Genomic DNA, 20,711 nt, shown 5'->3' with positions numbered 1-20,711 from the left:
TCTATGTACCATTTTTCTAATATTATATGTCCAGTTAACATATTTTCTGTAGCACCAAACCATCCGATCCCTGTCTTTGTAAGATGTTGTGTCCACTTCTGACAGAATTCTGCCCTTTTCATCCAGATAATGACCTCTAAACTTTTCCAGATTTTACACAAATGTGCACAAGGAATATGGGTATCAGATGATAAGGTGTCAGATTTTTAACATACATACATTTGGAGTAACAACCTATTTTCCGCTACTACCCCCCCCCCAGAACATACCACAGAGTCCTAACACCTCTTAAAATGTGCACAGAAAAATCACAAGAATGATGATATTATTTATATAATTTTGACAAGTCTGCACTATGAATTATCCATCTTTTTAAAATTATGCTCTGACCCAGTGGGTTGTGGTTTCCCAAAGCACATGGCGGAATTTCTGGTTTGTCCACTTCCTCCAACTCAAGTTGCTCACAGAGGCACTGCCCCTCCCAGTTTCTCTTAAGAGGAAGCCATTTACGACCCCCCCCCTAATTTAACATTTGCCTGAGCCAAGGAAGGCTCATTGTTCTGTTTCCCTGCTCCCAGGTGCTCCTCCCTTGATTCAATCAGGGAGATGGCATCTCATTTTGGTGGGAACAGCAGAAGGCAGCCAGGCCTGTTATGCAGTTTCAGGGCAAGTTTCAACTCCTGTCGGGGGTAGTTGCCGGGCAGAATTCAATCTCTTCACGCCCGGCTTCAGCTAAATGTCACTTTTGTTCCAGTTTTCTTCATTCAAATCAAACTTACAATTTTTACACATGCAGTTAGAACGCTGATTCTAAGTTCAAAACTATGACCTTTAAACAGTTGCAACCTATATGACACTCAAAAGTAGGTCACTCATTTATTTTAAACATTTCAATTTTAGTGTTTTTAAATCCAATTTCAGTTAAGCTGCTGACATCCACAGCTCAGCCAGTTTTGTTATAAACATTGTTTTGGGCTCTGCATCTTTCCAGATTTTGCATGCACACAAGACTACATTCTGCCAAATGTCTGCTGGTGTTCAGTGAGATTTTGGAATATCTTGCAATGTTTAAAATAGGCATTTTTAGCTTGCATTTCAGAGAAACAAAGGTGATTTCAAAGCACTTTTTGAGCTAACCGGCACTGCTGTTTTTCCTTTGGCACCACGTTTCACTCATGGCGCTTCTGGCCCATCACGCTCGCACTAGTGGGTGGCAGGTTAGGCGACCATTTTGGTGTGCGCAAAACGGCACGGTTTTCCTGGATTCTGGCGCAATGTGGCCTTTTTCGGCCATCTTGGATTTTCTGAGCCCATAGCCCCAAATGTTGCAGCATAATAACTCGAACATGGGTCAAAACCCCTGACAACCCCTTAAAACAGATTAAGGCAATAAGGAGTGTCATCACCCCTTATCACAAGAACGCCAAGTATTCTGTTTGGCAACACTTGGAGCTTTACGAGCAAATGATGGAGACTTTCCATTTGAAAGACAGCAGTAGCTGCATGCAGTACGTCAAATGGACATCCTCCCGAGAATACTCCAGTTTCTTTGCGGGGCTGGAGGACCAAAATCATGCAAGATGGTCCACCTACAGGGCGGCCATCTTAAAGCACTTCTCTGTTCACCGGAATCCCCAAGAGGCTCGCAAGGCAGCCTACAATCTGCAATGTGGTGAGGATCAGGCCCCACAAGAATTTGTGCAGGAATTTAAGAGTGCCTTTGCGCAGACTACCAGAAGGGTGCGCACGGACAGCAAAGAATTTGTTAACACATTTTTCCATCATACAAAAGATATATCGAGGTCGTCCCTTAGAGCAAAAAGTGGATTGGGACTAATGTAAGAAATATCTATAAGCCAAAACTGTCCACTCTGCTGAAATACAAAAAGTTAGTTTTAAAACAAATTGTTTTTGGTTTAAACAACGTTAGTAGTGTGACCTAAAGCAAGGGGGTCACAAAAGTTATTTGGCCACAATATTTGTACTCTGAAAACATTCCTTAGACAGAATATTTTATTTTGTATTTTCAAAAAGGGTAGGTTTATGAATACAAAAAATTAGAAGTGCAGTTTAAGGTAACAGAAAAAGTAGTTGAAGGAAAAATTTAGGATTAGAAGGGAATCTGACAAAAAGACAAATTCGTGCACTTTGAAGGTAAATAAATACAAACAATGAATGAATCACATACAAAAACATATATGACAGCAAGGTAAACAAAAAGAAAAAGAGGCCAAATTCAACGGCCCAAATTTTAGTATACAAGTGCCGCTGCTTTAGTAAATAAACGGATGTAGGTCTGCCTCAAACGACAGAGCAAACAATAAGAGGCCAAAGGTCCCTTATCTGGAGGGAAACTCTAAGCGGCCCACATTGCAGTATACAGGTGCCACTGTTTAATGAATAAACAAGATGCAGGTCTGCCGACGTGGCGGTGTTTGGTGACATGGAAAACTTATGGACGGAGGCACAGAGAGCTTCGTGCATCAGTGATATTTCAACATTAGTTCAAGGTATAGTTGTAATTTAAGTCTCGAAATAAAGTTTTCCAATCAATAAAGAGAGTTCAAACATCCATATTCACGTTTCGGATCTGCCCCCTGCTGGGCATGTGCATTTGAAATAAAGCCTTCCTCAGGGCGAGAACATGAAGAAATGAGGGAAGTCAAACTTGTCCCTGTATGAAGGCAGACAAAGAAAAAGGGAAGTGTCACAAAAAAAATTTAAAATTTGAGGAATGTTTTCATCTGTGGTGGCATAGGTCCAAATCCAGAGAGAATTATTTATATTATAATTTTGCAACAATAGTTAAAAGCCCTAGTGGGAACTGAGGTCATTACCCTGATTATGGGCATGGACTAAATCACAGAAAATCACTTGGGTTGGGATTGCGGTCTTCCACACGATAAGAGGACACAGCTTGGAATGCAAGGACTCCAGCGCGCAACCATCCGCTGTTGTGTTTTGTCGATTGCCTGTGGCAGGAAGATGCAAAGACAAAAAACCAATGGGTCTGTCTTCCTGGCAGCTTGTAAATGCCAGAAATCAATTGCTGAGCAAAGATGAGTGAAATGATTTTAACATACCTCTTTTAAGTAACAATCGTGTCTGAGAAACTCCACGTGTAGGGCGAGTGAATCAAATAACGTTGTGGTGGTGCACCACCTAAAGCAGCCCAAAACACAAAAGACAGGGGAAGCAGAGTCCGTGGGACTAACGTTGATGTGAAAATGGCGTTTTTGGTGTGTGGTTACAAACTCCCAAGCGAAGGCTTCATACGGTTTAGTACCCGAATAGCCATTGGGAGAGGGCAGAGGGAGTGGGAGGCAGTCCCTTTGTTACCTGGAAGTGAATTGGTGCGTGGATTATTCCAAAAAGGTGAAGCACTTTCGTTGTCGCCACGAGTATACGCTTCGCAGACTCTCTCAGCTGGCTGGATGCTGAATCACGACTGACGAGCATGCAATGCCGCCGTAGCTACAACGGGTGTGGCTCGTGAATCGGGGATTTCATTGGCTGAGTCTAGTCCCAGAGCACCTTTCTTGATAGATGGAGAGGCGATCCAACGCGATAGGCATACTTGGGCTGTCTATCAGTCACAGCTGTGGGGGTGTGTCCCTCCACAGCGAAACTAAGGCAGTAACCAAGGGAGCAACGTGAGTCAGATAGTAACCCTCCGGATGGGTGGAGTTGAAAGCGCCAAGAAATGAGTGCTTTGGGGCTGCCAGTCATACAATGTTAAGGGGGTGTGGCTCTCTGGTATTCAGGCTCAGACAGCAGTTAACATGGAACGGTGACCACCGGGGCAAAACGATCATTAGTCCCCAACACCTTTTTCCATGCCTTGCCCAAATACATCATGACCCAGCTAGTGAGAGATTTTCATGAGAAAAGGTCACTAGACTGGGTCATTGAACAGGCTACCCGAATCTATGAGTGGCAGAAGCCCATAGAAAATAAAAGTAATGCGCAGAAAAGCCCCGAACCGACCAGCACCCCTGCTGCTGCCAAGGTGGCAGAGGTAAAGGTTGCCCCCATTTTGGATTTGGAAATGGGGGGGGCTAAAAACTTGCCTGCGCAACATAATTCTAAGTCCAGAAGGCCCTTGGGCCAGTCACAGACAGGGAGTCAAGGAGGTAGTCCCACAAATGGGGTCTGTTACTCCCCGGACTATGTAAGTCCCCATTACAAGGGAAACCGACCCATCCTGCCCAAGGGGGGGGTCCAGCCAAGCACCTAACCCAGGGAACTGCCCTCCTAACTTCCCACAGGAGGGCATAAATTCCCCAAACCTGGGCAGAACCTTTTTCCCAGGTATCTACCCAATTTCCAACCCCAAAATCATCCATCCTTCTTTCCCCACTTCCCTGAGCCCAGACAACCTAATCCGGGAGAGGGGAGGCCAAGGGTGGAGGGGTACCCAAATCTTCCCAACCCTGGGTACTACCAGAGAAGGGATAGTTACCCTTACCGGGATCAGCCCAGGGAAGAAAGCAGAACCCTGTATCAGCCTGAGCGGGTTTCACAGTTAGAGCGCCAGGTTCAAAATATGGCACGGGATCTGGGTCACATGCTGAGGGCTCAACAGCACCCTCAGATGAGCATGCCACCGCAGAATGCCCCAAACTCTGGGCATGGTGCTCCAGATCAATGGCGGGGGCAGCACCCCGATAACCCACCGGTTCCCATGGGAGGAGGCACAAGGGGAAGGGGCGTGTAAAGCCTTGGAGGAAGCTTCCTTCCCCACTTTTAAACAGCCCCTGGAAACCCAGGAACCGGAAACAAAATCTCCTACCCCTGAAAGTCTGCCACCCAAGGAGATGAGAGGAAGTAGGAGAAACAAAGGACCCAAACAGACCCATTTTTTGGAGGAGGTACAGATTTTCCAATTTGAGGGAGAGGGATCCTCAGAGGATGCTGGGAAAAGGATCTTCTCCTTCAGAGATGGGGGAACTCCTCCCAAAGAAAAATGGGTCCGAAGAGATCCAAATCCAGACTGGGTAGATGTGGCGACTGAGCTAGCGCGGCCCATCATCTCATCCCAGAACCAACAGCATCAAAATCCCCTGGTTCAAACCCATTCTGGTGACTGCCTCCAAAAAGGGGGAGCGGCCCAGAACCGGAACCAGGGGAACCCACAACGGCTCTGATTTCCAGTTGCCAACTTTTTCTTGCAGATTCCCATGACTCTCCACAGAATTCTGCCCAAATCTCTTCTCTCGCAATGTCCAAAACTAAATAATTAGCCCACCAGTTGTCCAAAAATGTGCATTATCTGTGCCCACTTGAGGAGAAGGAGGGAAGATACTATGCCCCGGTACTAGTACAGGGGCAGGGTACAATTTTGGAACTGGTGGACACTGGATCCCAAGCTACCCTTTTGTCCAAAAGGGCCTTTGATGAACTAAATGCAGGAAGGGGGAGAATATACCGAATTCCTCTTACCTCTCTTCCTGGACAACTTCAGAACTTTGACGGGAAGGAAATTCCCATCGGAGGGACTGCAGATTTGGACATCAAAATTGGACGACACAAGGTGAAACACCCGGTCATAGTAGTGACTCCAGAGGGCACCCCTTGTTTACTAGAGAATGACCTCCTGAGAAGGTTGTCACCCCTAATAGATTGCGTAAACAAGGTCCTCTGGACCCAGACTATCCGGCCAATAAAATTAAAACAGAGTGTCAACCATGTTAGTTTAAACGGCACATGCCACATGGTTGAACAAAAATCTGACCAAGTAGAATTTCACTTCCGGAACAACCAAATTCCAGACGTGACATTAATAGCAGTAGGACAACAGACTGGTGATGGGGCGTCCTCACTATTTCTGAAAATCAACCTTCCTTCCAGTTTAAGGTGTTATTCCACACTGGAAGGAAATACTCTGAAATTCTTTACTTATCCACAATCAGACATTCCCACTTCAATAGTTCAGTAAGATGTGAAATGAGCTCAGAGCCTGGCTGATATTCAGCAAATTGGAGAGCAGTTGTTCATCCCTGTTCAGTTAAATTATGGGAAGGACTCTGTTCTTGCCCGAGTGTGTGTGAACAACGGTAAGAGCTTCATCAGCGAAGCCATGTCCCGCCATCTCCCAAAAGATCCAGCCATTCCCACATTCAAACTGACAAATGGGAAATGGATCTGGAAACACCCAATTCCAAACATCTCCTGCCAAGCAGGTGTATGCTCAAAATCTCCATTGGCGACAAGAGCCTAGTCCATAATTGTTGGGTCGTGCGAGACGTCACTGCCGCCTTTTACTTAGGCAGTGACATTCTCAATCACTTTGCCATTAGTTTGGACCTAATAAACTTCAAAGCTTGGTCCCGATTAGCGGATAATCCCATGGGCTTTGATGATCCACAAAAAGCATTTAGGTCAGCTCAATTGCTACCTTATGCAGTTGAAATTCATATTAAAGAGGAAGCCACCATCCCAAAAAGGACCCAACAATTCTCCCTGGAAGTGAAAGTTAAAAGAGGACAAAAATTGAAAAACCCTGATGCTTATAGTCATCTAAATGCTTCTCTCCAACAGCAAGGGTTGAGGGTGAACCCAACACCATTGGTCAACAGAGAACATGACACCATTCCAATAGAGGTGGAAAACAGTGACTTAAAGAGTATTACTCTAACCGCAGGCACCATTATTGGAATGGCGGTTGATGACCGACATTTCTCCATTGATTAGGACCAATCCCCAAGGACTGTTTTGACAGCGATAGTGATGACAATACAACACCAGACAGGATCTTTACCAGGCATGTGGGGAACTTCCTGGTGTACACTTCCTGCCCTTATGGTAAGGAGGATGTGTCTTGTGACTTCAGGAGGGATGAGGTGATTTTCCAGGTCCGTGAAGGCTGCCTTTCCCACCTAAAGCCTCCAGTCTAAATCATCACTCTGACCAGGGACTTCTCCACCCAGCTGGAGGAGGTCGCTGAGATAGCAAAACCAGAAGTCTTTCCAAGGCTTCAGGCAGATGGTGGAAGAGAAAGTCAACCTAGCTGATGCCTGTGTGACTCTGGAACAGAAGCAAAAGTTGAAACAAGTTTTCTTGGATTTCCAAGATCTCTTTGCGGTGGACTCATATGACTGTGGTCGCACCGGCATCCACGCAACAAAAATTCCCATGGACACTGGCATGACTCCAGTGTTTGTGAAGCAATATCGCTTGCCTCTTGCATCCATGGAGTCCCTTAATGAAATAATTAAGAACCTTGAGTCCCGGGGATAATCCGTCCAGTACACAGCACCTTCAATAATTTGGTGCTGGGAATATTGAAGCAAACGGCAAGTGGAGACTCTGCGCCGACCTTAGGGAGCTCAACAAATGGGTCCATACTTCCCGATGGCCTCTTCCCTACATTGACAAAGGGCTGGCCCAGATCCAGGGGTCACAGGTATTCACTGCAATAGACCTGACCAATGGATACTGGACTGTGTCTGTCAGTAGGGAGAACCAATACAAACTGGCTTTTACCTTTGGGGCCCAGCAGTACACATGGACGCGGACTCCCTTCGGATACCTCAACTCCGGCAATGAATTCAACATTTTCCTACATAAGGCCATGCCCGTCCTGGGTGCGAGGGGTAACCTGGCTTCTGTAGATGATGTCCTCATCAAAAGTTCATCTGTGGAGGAACACATAGTGGAGATCCGTTATGTTCTGACACAGTTGAGGGTCGCCGGAGAAAAACTTTCCTTTCAGAAAGCACAGTGGTGTAGAACTCGTGTCAATTTCTTGGGGCATGAGATTACTCCTCAGGGTCTCTGTCCCCAGGAAAAGAAAGTGGAAGCACTTCAGAAACTAAAAGACCCCACAACTCTGCGGGAACTAAAGAGCCTCCTTGGACTGACTAATTACAGCAGAAAGTTCATTGAGGGCTACGCAGAGATCACCAGACCCCTGATTCATCTCTTGAAGGGGGGGGTCAAGTGGGAATGGGGTCCAGAACAATCCGAGGCAGTAAGACAGCTCAAAAGAAGCCTCTAACAAGCGCCCTGCCTAGCTTGCCTTGTCAGAAACAAGGAGTTTGTCTTGGAGACAGGGTTCTCTAATACATGCTTGACTGCAGTACTATATCAAAAGCATGACAAGGTCAATAAAGTAATCTCCTATGTGAGTAAAACTTTATCCTCTGTGGAGGAAAAATTCAACGATTGTGAGAAGTCACTCCTGGCAACGGTGTGGGCATTGAAGAATTACCGCCCGTTTATCCAGAGGGAACACATCATAGTGGAGACCCCACACCAGCCTCTGCAATATCTCCAAAGGGACAGAATCCGGACCGGAAATGTGAGTAATTCCCGAATTACTTCCTGGGTTCTGTCAATTCAAGGCTTTCCTGTGGAAGTCAGATATGGCCAAAACAAGGTCTGGCTGACTTGCATGATTGTGCCAGAGAAAACTGTCTCGAGGACGAAAGTCTAAAAATCAAGGACAACATGGAGGCAAACCTTAATTCCCCACACAAAGGGCCTCATTACATGGAAGGCGGTAAGGGTTAACGGTCACCGGTAATGGTACCGGTGACCATTAACCCTTACCGCCTTACTACGAGGTCCCTTTGCGGGTTGGTACTTTAACGCCTGCTTTTTAGCAGGCGTTAAAAACCATCCCGCAAAGGGACCAGGGTTCTAATTACGGTACCGCAATTTGCGGTACCGTAATTAGCAACTTCCCCATTCCCATTATGCCCTATGGGGCAAAAATGGGAATGGGGAAGGGCAATGGGGGAAGGGTGAATTACTGCCACGCCAACCTTGGAATAGGGAGGTAATTCCCCTTTCCTCCAAGGCGGTGCCAGTATTTTACCAGCATGGACCAAGGTGCTAATAGCATCTTGGTCCACTGCCTACCGTGTAATGAGGCCCAAAGTCTTTAAAGATGACAAGTATGAGGGAATGCCCACTCTCTATGTGAATGGATGCTCGTACGATGTGGACAGCAACGGGGAGAAAGAACTGGTGGCCGGCGTAGGGAACGCATGGGTGAATGAGTCCCCAGAACACTCCGCTGGATACAAGATTGGTCCCCGAAGTAGTCAGAGTTGAAAGCTGTGTATCAAGCCATCCTCACTGCTGTCCAACATCAACTCCACGAACTGGTCATAATCTCAGATTCGGATTATGTACGGAACGGGTTTGTGGAGCACCTGGTTAATTGGAAAACCAGAGGCATGTTATGTGCTAATAACAAACCCATGAAACATGGGAAGTTAATCCAAAATATTGATGATCTTGTCACCTTGAATGGGATGACCATCTACTGGAAGAAGATCAAGGGTCATTCCAAAGTAGAGGGGCCAGACAAAACTTGAAATGACTTACCTGATCAGCTGGCCAAAACCGGGGCCATCCAAGGGAATCTAATAGAGATTGAGTCCTTTTTGGGGGAAATCCAGGTCACTGCTATCACTAGGTCCCAGACAAATGCTCACAATGATCTTTCAACTGCACAATGGAGTAAGGAAACCCCAGATGCTGATTTGATTATGGCTCAGAAGGGTGATCCAATAATTGGTAAGTTTTACCAACACATTGAGGACCCTGTGAACTTTCCCCTGATGGAAACCGATTACATTGGGAAAGAGGACCTCAGAGTGTTGATGAAATGTCCAAAAATATTCCGAATCAAAGACGGTTTGTTGGTAAGGAAATCCCAAGCCGGCCATGATCAGTGGGTGGTCCCTACCTCATTCCGAAGCCTGATGTTAAGTCACGCCCATGATGCGGCCACTGCCGGTCATAGGGGGTTTCATACAACACTTGAGATCTTAAGAGAGGTTGCATACTGGCCACACATGGGGCAGGACCTCGACCAATACTTGAAGGGGTGTCTTGTGTGTGCACAATTTCAGCCAACATCCCTCACACAACGTGCGCCTCTCCACAAGAGGGGGATGACACTGACATGGTCAGATTTGCAAGTCGACTACATAGGGCCTATGATTCGCTCCTCTAGGGGGAATAAGTACATGTTGACGGTGACATGCTTATTTACTAAATGGGTGGAATGTCTCCCGGCCCCAAACTGCAAGGCAGAAACAGCAACTGCCCTGATGATCAACCACATCTTTTCGCGTTTTGGTCTACACCAAAGGATTGAGTCAGGCAGAGGTAGCCATTTTACCAGCAAAGTAATGACTAAGATGTGGGAGATACTGGGGATTAAAAGGAAGCTACACATTGCTTACCGGCCAGCCTCTTCTGGTGCAGTAGAACGTTACAACCGAATCATTGTGAGCATCTTTACAAAGTTTGTGGCAGATTCTGGGCCAAGTTGGGGTATCCGATTACCTATTGTCCTAATGGCCATCAGATCTACCCCTTCATCTGCAACTAAAATGTCACCGTTTGAGCTGATGACTGGACGCAGGATGGTGCTTCCCCAGCATTTGCTTTACAGGACCCAAGAGCAGACATTGATCAATGCCTCCACAACTCATGAGTATGTTGAAAATCTAAGGAAACACCTCCAACATGCTTTTGCCAATGCTCAGCGAAACGTAGAAAGATCAGCCGATAGCATGAAGACTCATTATGATTTGAAGACTACTAGGAAAGAATACAATGTGGGTGACAGGGTCCATCTATACAATTTCCAAAGGAACCAGGCCAAACAGCAGAAATTTCTGCCTACATGGAAGGGACCTTTTGAAATTGTAGACAAGATCTCCCCAGTCGCCTACAAGATCCGCATCCCCAAAGGCAGTTTGGTGGAAGGGGAAGACAAGTGGGTCCATATAAATCAGCTAAAGTGTGGCCATCCCAGGCACACTCTGCAGCAACTGGAGGAGTCCTCTGCAATCCCAGAGGGGGCTGCTCCAGATTAATACAAGTCCAACCCTAAAATATTTCACATATTGCCTATAAAATTGAATGCAAATGTCTCCTGATGTATAAAATATATATGTTCGCCCCACCATTAATAGTGGTGGGGAAATGTCTACAAATGTGTTTCTGCCGCTTTTGCTTTGTCATCCTAGGAGAGATGAAATCATGGAGACTGACCAAGGATGACGACCCAGGGACCGGGAGCCAAGATCCAAGGGGCCCGGGCTACCGCCCAAAACTCCCATCAGGACCGGCGAGGAGAACCAACCGATCCACCCTGATGGAGGAAAATATGCTGAACTGTGCCATCTGCGGAATCGGAAGTAGATGATGCGGACATCCCAGCGCATGGATCAAAACATCCTTTGCACCCGACTCCCCCTCGACTCGAAATCAAAGTGCAGTCGGGGGGCTTGTCAGGTGTATCGACCCACGTTCAGGTTATTATGCTGCAACATTTGGTGCTGTGGGCTTAGAATATCCAAGATGGCCGAAAAGCCCACAATTGTGCCAGAATCCAGGAAAACCGCACAGTTTTTGCACACAGCAAAATGGCCACCTGACGCGCCACCCACCAGTGCAAGCGTGATGGGCCAGAAGGGCCATGAGTGAAACGTGGTGCCAAAGGAAAAACAGCAATGCCTGTTAGTTCAAAAAGCGCTTTGAAATCACCTTTGTTTCTCTGAATGCAAGCTCAAAATGCCTATTTCAAACATTGCAAGATATTCAAAAATCTTACTGAACACCAGCAGACGTCTGGTAGAATGAAGTCTTGTGTGCATACCAAATCTGGAAAGATGAAGAGCCTAAAATAATGCTCATAACAAAACTGGCTGAGCTGTGGATGTCAGCAGCTTAAGTGAAATGGGATTTAAAGCCACTAAAATCGAAATGTTTAAAATAAATGAGTGACCTACTTTTGAGTGTCACATAGGTTGCAACTGCTTAAATGTCATGGTTTTGAACTTAGAATCAGCGTTCTAGCTGCATGTGTCGAAATTGTAAGTTTGATTTGAATGAAGAAAAATGGGAACAAAAGTGACCTTTGGCTGAAGCCTGGCTTAAGGAGATTGAATTCTGCCCGGCAACTACTCCCGAAAGGAGTTGAAACTTGCCCAGCAACTGTATTCACAGGCCTGGCCTCCCTTCTGCTGCCCCAGCAAAAGGAGATCACACCACTCTGATGGAATCAGGGGAGGGGTCCCTGGGACTGCAGGAAATCAGAACAATGAGCTTCCCCTTGCTCCAAGCAATTGCTAAATCAGGGGGTCGTAAATGGCTTCCTCTTGGAAGGAAATGGGAGGGGCACTGCCTCTGTGAGCCAGCTGAGCTTGGAGGAAGTGGACAAACCAGAAATTTCCCCATGTGCTTTGGGAAACCACACCCCTCTGGGCCAGAGCATAATTTTAGAAAGATGGATAATTCATAGTACATAATTGTCAAAATTATATCAATAATATCATTATTCCTGTGATTTTTCTGTGCACATTTTAAGAGGTGTTAGGACTCTGTGGTATGTTCTGGAGGGTAGTAGCGGAAAATAGGGTATTACTCCAAATGTCTGTATGTTAACAATCTGACACTTCATCATCTGATGCCCATATTCCTTGCGCACATTTGTGTACATTCTGGAAAAATTTAGAGATTGTGTTCTGGATGAAAAGGGCAGAATTCTGTCAGAAGTGAACACAACATCTTACAAAGACAGGGATCAGATGGTTTGGCGCTACAGAAAATATGTTAACTGGACATATAACATTAGAAAAAATGTACATAGATAAATATGCATTGGAAGTCAAGAATAGATTTGTGTGCAAAGTGACGAGGGGAGTGTTCTTTCTGTATGCCATAAAAATGATGTCTCATGACATGGGATGACTCACAGCTCAGCTCCCCATTCAGGCGACAGAGAATCCTCTAGCCTATCAGGATCCTCAGAGGGTTGGGCATAGAAAGTCAGCCTTCCCACCCATTTTCAAAAGACATAAAAAGAGGCACTGAGACCCAGGTAGAGACATTCACTTTCCACTTTCTTGCGAAGCACTTTGACGGACGACTTCCAAATTCATGCAATATCCAGAGACCAGAACTTAGAAAACCAGACTCCAGACTCCAGAACTTGAAGGCCTACTGTAAACTAAAAGTATTCTCAGCTGGCCTTACAATTTTGCAAACTGATTTACCCCAGACTTCCAAGGGCACATCAGAATAAAACAGCCGGGCTGTGCTGTTTGATTCTAGCCAAGAACATTTGCCGAGACCAGACCCAGACCAGACCGCTGTGCAGTGCCAAGAACTTTTGCCAGAACCAGAGATCCAGACCAGCAGAGCAGAGCTGACCCAGATAGCTGTGACTTCAGAACCACCCGCCAGATATCCAGTCTAAACCTGTTGACCAGATCTTGACAGCCTATTTCAAATTTATAGTGTGAGTATCCAGCCAGAACTGTGCAAACAAATCTCTTAGTTTAAAATAATCTAATTCTAACCATTTTTAACCTGTCCCGAACTGCATCATAGAATTGTTTGTCCATCCTGTTGATTCAAAACCTTCCACAGCGCATCTGTCATTCTGAACTTTAAATTTACTTTTGAGAATCTACCTCTATTAAATCGTCCGTATCTTTTGAACCGTACGTCCTGGGAGTGAGATTTAACTTTCATGTTAAAGGTAAGAACCTAAGCTTTCCAACAAGCTCCTTATAGTTTTTCAGTAATCACGCTTTATGCAGTCTGAAAAAGTGCCACGAATTGCAATTTGACTCAATTTCTCCACCCGTCAAAAATAGCTGTCCTTTTCAACTGCTGAAATTCGTTTTCAATCTGATAATCATTCCTGATTAATTGCTAGTGTTGACCTAAACTAATTCAAAGTAGATGTCACCCACCCTGAATCTCCTATAGGGAATTAAAATCATTTTTAGCATATTTTCACTTCATTGCAAATCACATTAAAAGTATTTCTGCATGTTTTAAAAGCATACTGGTTGCTCTAAGCTTGCTTGGGGGGAACTAGAATGTGTATTGCATTTGATTGTATTCCTGAAAACTGTGTGCTCTCCTTCCATATCCTTATATTGCATGGGGGGGAGTGAATTGTCAAAAGAAAAAGTGATCATATTATCTCTTGTGGAAACCATCTCAGTTATTTCTGTGCTGCGTTCTTTTCCATCATTGCATTTCCTTGAACCATAAAAGTATTCTCAGCTACCTTATTCGTTCTATACCAACTCCTAAGTGATTAAAAAAAAGTGTGCAATTGTAACATTACCCATTGTTGATCAACATTATATTCATAAGTGTGCTATCAAATATTAATTTATTCATAAAAGAGTGATATATATATATATTGTTTAATTTTTCAAATAAATCTTTTAATTTGAAAACCAACCTACTTCTTGGCTCAGTGAGGTCAGGGGTATTCAAAGAGAGGGGCGTTATATAAGGGTTTATCATCCAGATCTATGAACTTGTCATAAAAATATATAAATAAGGGCTTCCCTTGGGCATCCCAGACTAGGCATTGACTTAGTTGGAGTGCTGAATTGAAGTCACTTAACAGCATGAGTCCCACGAAAACCACACGGACCCTATATAGTTATTGCAGTCCCAAAAAAGTCTGATGGTAAAGTAAAGGAAATTGAAAATAACGTGATTGATAATGGTATGCACACACTTGTGGTAACAAAGCAGCAGGAAAGCTGGAGACAGGGTTGGCTAAAAAAAAAGAAGACAAGGTACTAACAACTACACACACACACACACACACTGAATGCACATGAACCAGGCCAGGTGGCAAAAGCAGCAGAGTCGCAAACGAAAGCCAAAGAGAAGATGGGACTGCCTACCGAACAACCAATCCCAGAAAATAATGAGAGAAACCGAGAAGAATCAAGAGAAAGACCAACAAAAGCAGTCATATCATAAGCCCTTAAGAAGACAGAAGCGGCTGCTGGAAAACTCACTGCAAAGACACAAATGTTAATAGATCTTTTATTCCCCTACATAGCTAAAGCGAGGAAACTGCATGTGGAACTGAAAAATAAAACCACAGAGACTGTATTGACAAGCACACAAGTTCCAACACAAGGGACAAGTACCAGGCCTACGATGCAGCCATACACTGGGCCAGTGACAGGCTGGTGGTTGATAAAGGCACTTATAGAGGGCAGAAAAAGAATGCAAGAAGGGAAGGAGAGAACTGCAAAGCCTCCATCTACCCCATCTATGCCGATAAAGAGTTCTGCACCTTGGACCAGAATGCCCGAGAGTCCTCCAGCAAGGGTAAGCCACACAGACACGTTTAGGGATGTAGTTATAGCAAACTACAGGAAGAGACTAAGAATCAAAGGAAGCCTACATGAAGATAACAATGAACTGAACGACTACCTGGACAGCACAGCACATCTAGGGAACAACATTTGGTACCAACACATGAAAGAAGTTGGAAGGCGAACTTGGAAGGAGAATGCTTCGTTTGTGCACTTCTACAGTACACCATGGGGAAAACCAAGATCTTTGTGGCTGTGGAAATTGATGTCCTGACAGCACACTGTCTGTCACACAAAGCAATGTGCAACACCAGAGGCCAGTTCATGAGGAGGGATGCCTCATTGATATGGGCAACTGAAACAGATTATCCCGATGAAGATGACTATGTTCAGGACATTAAGACGAGAAATAGAGCTCATAATAGGAATCACATGATCAGGTATGAAAATCCTGAAGTTAAAGGAGCAGGAATAAGATGGGAAATAAACCCGAGACTGAACATCCAATGAAAAACTCTGAAGAGACTCAAATTTGGAAGAACAGAGGCCAAATGCAGATTTGGGGAACAGTGTTTTCACCAGACGGATGGGAAGAAGGAGTGGTGATCTGCCGAGCATGGATGGTCCTTGGAGCCTGTAAGGAAGCAATAGATAACTCACAGAGGTTGTGCAAACCTCTACGCCCAGAACTCACAAAATTACTGACATGGGTCGAAGACAGAGGAGGGCCCTTGCAGATAGTGCCACTGCAAAGCCCAAAATTGTGCTTCAGGAACAATGGCACAAGGAAGATGGGAGAAAAACTTCAGACACATTTTTGAAGCTCCAGGAATGACTCACGGAACTGAAGTAATTATGGATCATTATTGGGCGTGTGGATCCAAAGCATACATAAGACTGCCGAGAAACTGGGGAGGCATATGCACAATAGTGAACGTCCATGTCCCAGCACTAGTGATCCCAAAAAGTGACTTGAATATTGACAGTTTCCCAAAAGCAGATGCTCACCTGAGGAAAAGGAGATCTGTGGAGCTGGTATCCCGAATGATGAAAGAGAGTTACTTTTCTGCCAAATCAGAAGAAGCATTTCATGCAATCCTCTATGAACACAGGCTGTTCAGCCTCACTTCATCGGTGTTCACAACAATCCTCATGCCAAGATTCCAGGTTGGAGCAAACACTAAATGCTTGCAAATAACCAGATGGGAGTTATTACAGACCATCAACACGACCATAAAAGGATTCAATGCGATCAAGGAAGAGTTAAGAGCCATTCGACTGATGATTCTCCAGAACAGATATGTACTTGACATGATCACAGCGATGGATGGAGGTGTTTGTGCAAAAGTCGGAGACTCATGTTGCACATTTATACCTTCTCATGACGAAGAAAATGGAACTTTAACAGAAGCCATAGGTATGCTAACAAACCTGCAGAACCAAATGATCGACGAAACTGACGAAGTTGATGATGACAGCTGGTTTAGATCACTATTCTCATGGGTCCCACAATGGATGGCAGACATATTCAAGTTCCTGGGATCCCTGCTATTAATGATACTACTAGGATTTTGTGTCCTCAAAAAAATAATCTTGCAATGCCAGAAAACTGCGAAGAAAGCCATAGGGATGAAGATCATGATCGATGTCGAACCAGGATGGAAGCCTAGAGACCTAACTGATGATGAAATAAGAAACTTTGTGAAGGCCAGCAAGTATGCGCCAGAAGGAACAAAGTTCATGTATCCCGGGAAACTAAGAAAATATGAAGGAAAATGGATCTATTGTATCCCAAATGTACAGTGCCAGCTAATGACCTGGAACAAAGACAAACATGTAAAAACAGCAGAAGGTTTGAAAGGAGTGATATAAATATGGACTCCAAAGGCACACTCCTTCACACCATCATGTACAAACCCAGAAGACGAAGAAATGGATACAGAAGAACCAAGTAAGACGAATCCAAAGGAGGAAGCAGAAGTAGTCAATGAACCGACCAGAAGGGGGAGTCTAGAAGAGGTCCCAGATATGGCCTGCACTCCAGCCACCCATTTTGAAGTACCAGGAACGTACACACCAAGCTATGTGACGTATGATGAGCAAATAAATCAGCAGAGAGCCGCACTAGGGCTCTGCCCAGTGCCCATTAGAAGAGCAACACCGTTTGAAGTGCCAATAACAAGACAACCATGGGCAGTAAGGTACCCATTGAGACAACCGTACTGGCAGCTGACACGAAATGAAGACTACTTACACACTGTCCCAGAAGAGACACAAAGGGCCTTAATTGAAGGCGAATGGTGACGACACAAGGGCCCGGACAGACTCACTGATGAAAGAAACAGCAACCAAAAGGGTGACACACAAAGGCGAAATGCATGAAAATAACATAGTGCACATAGAAGAAGAGACAATGTTGAAATACAAAGAAACGTAACTAAAATGCTGGATGAAAGTATGCAACTTGCTAATAACTGTACATAGGCTTGGAACGCAAGAAGCTAAGAAAATGGTGCGGCTTGCTATGCTTAGTAGACGAATGGAGCGGCAAGCGCCAACTATATATCTACTTCAACGAAGCACATTATATGAGTGCGAGTCCACTTTATACAATAGCAGAATTAACCCAGGTTACTAAGGACAAAAACAGGCCAGGATTCATGTTCCAGCCAAAGGCAAGACGGGAGGCCTGAATCGAAACTCAGCAAGTGGCAGCTTGTGCCTGGGAAGTCGAGGTCAAACCAAGCGAAGGAGGCGGACAGTAACTTCGGAGAAACGAAACTTAAGAGAAGAACAGCCTGCCCCTCGAAGGTCGGAATAAGGAGGCCCAGGCAGGTGGCAGGCCTAAAGGAGAATTAAATGCACAAATAGAAGGAAAAAGAAGCAGATTCATGGTGTACTAACACGTGACCAGCCGAGCGCGAAGATGTACCAATGTCTGATGTCACCCAAAAGCAGAAGATACCATAACCTTTCCTGACAAGGAGCTACAGTTTCGAGGCCAACCTCAGCCAACTAATTGACACATATCCCTAAAGTACCGATTGATGGAAGGGAGGCAGGGTGAATCATGGGGCATACTGCATCTGGGTGACCATTCTGCATGCTTCTAATTAAAGTGGAAATTTATGCTTAGGGTTGGAGCCAGCCCAATCACAGTGGGCCAAATAATCTAAGGTCCTATAGATAGTAGAACCAATGAGACTTCGTACTTTTAGTGACGTTTTGCATGAGTAATATAGACGGAAGGGCATAGACACCTACCCGATAAGAGTTGTCTAATCCTCACACTCCATTACCATATACAGATATAGCACATATATTTAAGTTACCTTTTCCAACCAACAGAATTGTATGACAAACTTTTGAGTGTTACACGTCAATGATGATGAATTTTTGCTATAACTATTGCTGTCTGAATGAAGATTGCGGGAGTTGAAGCGAGACGGGCGATCGCATCACTGTTGATTTCCATGTTTCCCTGTTTTTTGTACTTGTCATTAAACGGACTTCCCTTGGCCAAACCATTGATTTGTCCTTATGGATTGGTGTTGGAGTAAGAGAATCCCGCACCCCATTCACCTCAAGGTGCAGTTATCTCATCTTAAAGTACTCGAGGGTGAGCTCTGATCCTATGGGCCCGTCAGAGGTCACTCCGCCCTCCTGTATACTTTCAACACAATACAATATAATATCACATACCATATACCCATCGGGGCCTCCATTTATAACCCCAAAGATTACATTTTCCACCTATCAGACACATTACTCCCTTCCCTACTTTATTATGGTGGACTATATGAGAACTATATTTTCCACAAACTATTTGTGTATGACTATTAAAATATTCACTTAAGCAATGGTCATTGAGGTAGAGTGTCCATACAAGAGCCTATCCCACTTGACTTCACAGTTTAAATTCTATAATCCCCTTATGAACTTTCACAACCACATTTCCCTCGGCCCTAGTGTTGCACTATGGCCAGTCAGACAATGTTTTAGCGTTTCAGCCTCCCCCAGCTTTTTACAGAGCCAGCAATTTCTTTCTTGCCAAGGGATCCCTCTTATGGGACCCCACCTGTAGGAGATATTTATGTGGCAACAAGGAATGCAGGGAATTCGTTCCCTCCCCAACCAAGAGTGCCACACCAATAACTCAATTTAATCAGATCTTTCAGCCCTGCCCCTGACGCATTTTGGTGCGTACAGAGAATATATATTTATGAATAAATAGTGAAATGTATATCTGCACAAATCATAAGACTAGCCAGTTCACTCTGTGTCACAAATGCTTTCCTTTCCTGACAATTCACTTTTCTGACAAGTTGAAAACACAATTTGGTTAATGATAATACAGAACAATGCCTCTTTAACCCCACAACCTGTACAGTTTTCCTTCTTTGGTTATTTCCACCCTGGTTACATAGAAACACATGTGTATAGAACACTTCAGATAACAGGGTCACTCACAAAATATTCTGAATGTACACAATTGTGCTGCACCCTGGTGATGTTGAAACAATTTAACTTCACAATATAGTTTGCCTGGGGATTACTTTACAGAATGTAGCACCTTAAAACTTGACCGGATAATACACTTGTCAGTACACTTTACATGAAGTTTAATTTAAATAACATACAACACTTTTCTATTGTCAAAAGCAATTTCACACATGCAGCTCTTATTTTTAATGTCCCTGCGCACTTGGCAATGCTATCAGTGATGGAGCACAACAGACTTTTAGAAACAAAACACATTATATATGGAACACTTCTACCTTCCCCACAATTGTATGTTATATTATGTTATGTTAACAGATATTTATATTGTGCACTATCACCACCTGAGTGGTCCCCTGGCAGACCTGGAAAGCAAGAATGTAAGGTGGGGGGGTAAGTAGGACTGTGCAGAAGGAAAGCAAGAGAGCTGTTATGTGCTGTTCACAGCTTCAGTTCGGCTTACACCATTCACCAAGCTTAGGAGTGTTTTTCGGTTGGTTGCCATCATGTGCTGTTGTGCGTGGCTATGCGTGGTTTGTTTCATTACTACGGTGTAGTGAAGTGTATGCAGTTTGTTGTGCTTTAGAGGTATGCTTGCATTTAGAGTTTGAGTGGTGTATGCAGAGGGGAGAGCTTTTAGTAGGGTTGGTTAGTGGCATCACTATCTAGGATGTGCATAAAGAACAATCCTCACAACACAACCTGGGTATGACGCAAGGCCAATCCTCAGAACTCCACCTAGGAGAGAGGCAAGGCCAATCTTCACAATTCTGTCTAGTTGTTGAAGAGGAGAAGCCAAGTTCCTCTACCGGACGTCCCGCCCCCATTTTACCTATATGTTGGAAACCTGAAACTCCAACGTGTGCAACGCCAGTGATCGTACCTATTTCGCAAAGAATCCTTGAAATAAGGTATCCATTGAGAAAACCCTATATGATGTACCCGCTGAGAAATTACAGTCTTTTAAAGGAAGTTCTGGAAGAAGTGTGAAGATGAATGAAAGAGAAGACTGGTGACGTCACATGAAGCCGAAATGACGCACCCAGAAGAGATGCCAATGAAAACAGTATATAGAGAAGAACCAAAAGAAAGAAAAGA

Source organism: Ambystoma mexicanum, chromosome 6p (assembly GCF_040938575.1).
Source record: "Ambystoma mexicanum isolate Mex_15411 chromosome 6p, UKY_AmexF1_1, whole genome shotgun sequence".
NCBI classification, from domain to species: domain Eukaryota; kingdom Metazoa; phylum Chordata; class Amphibia; order Caudata; family Ambystomatidae; genus Ambystoma; species Ambystoma mexicanum.
The sequence above is the reverse complement of the archived record's forward strand: the minus strand, read 5'-3'. Positions refer to the sequence as shown.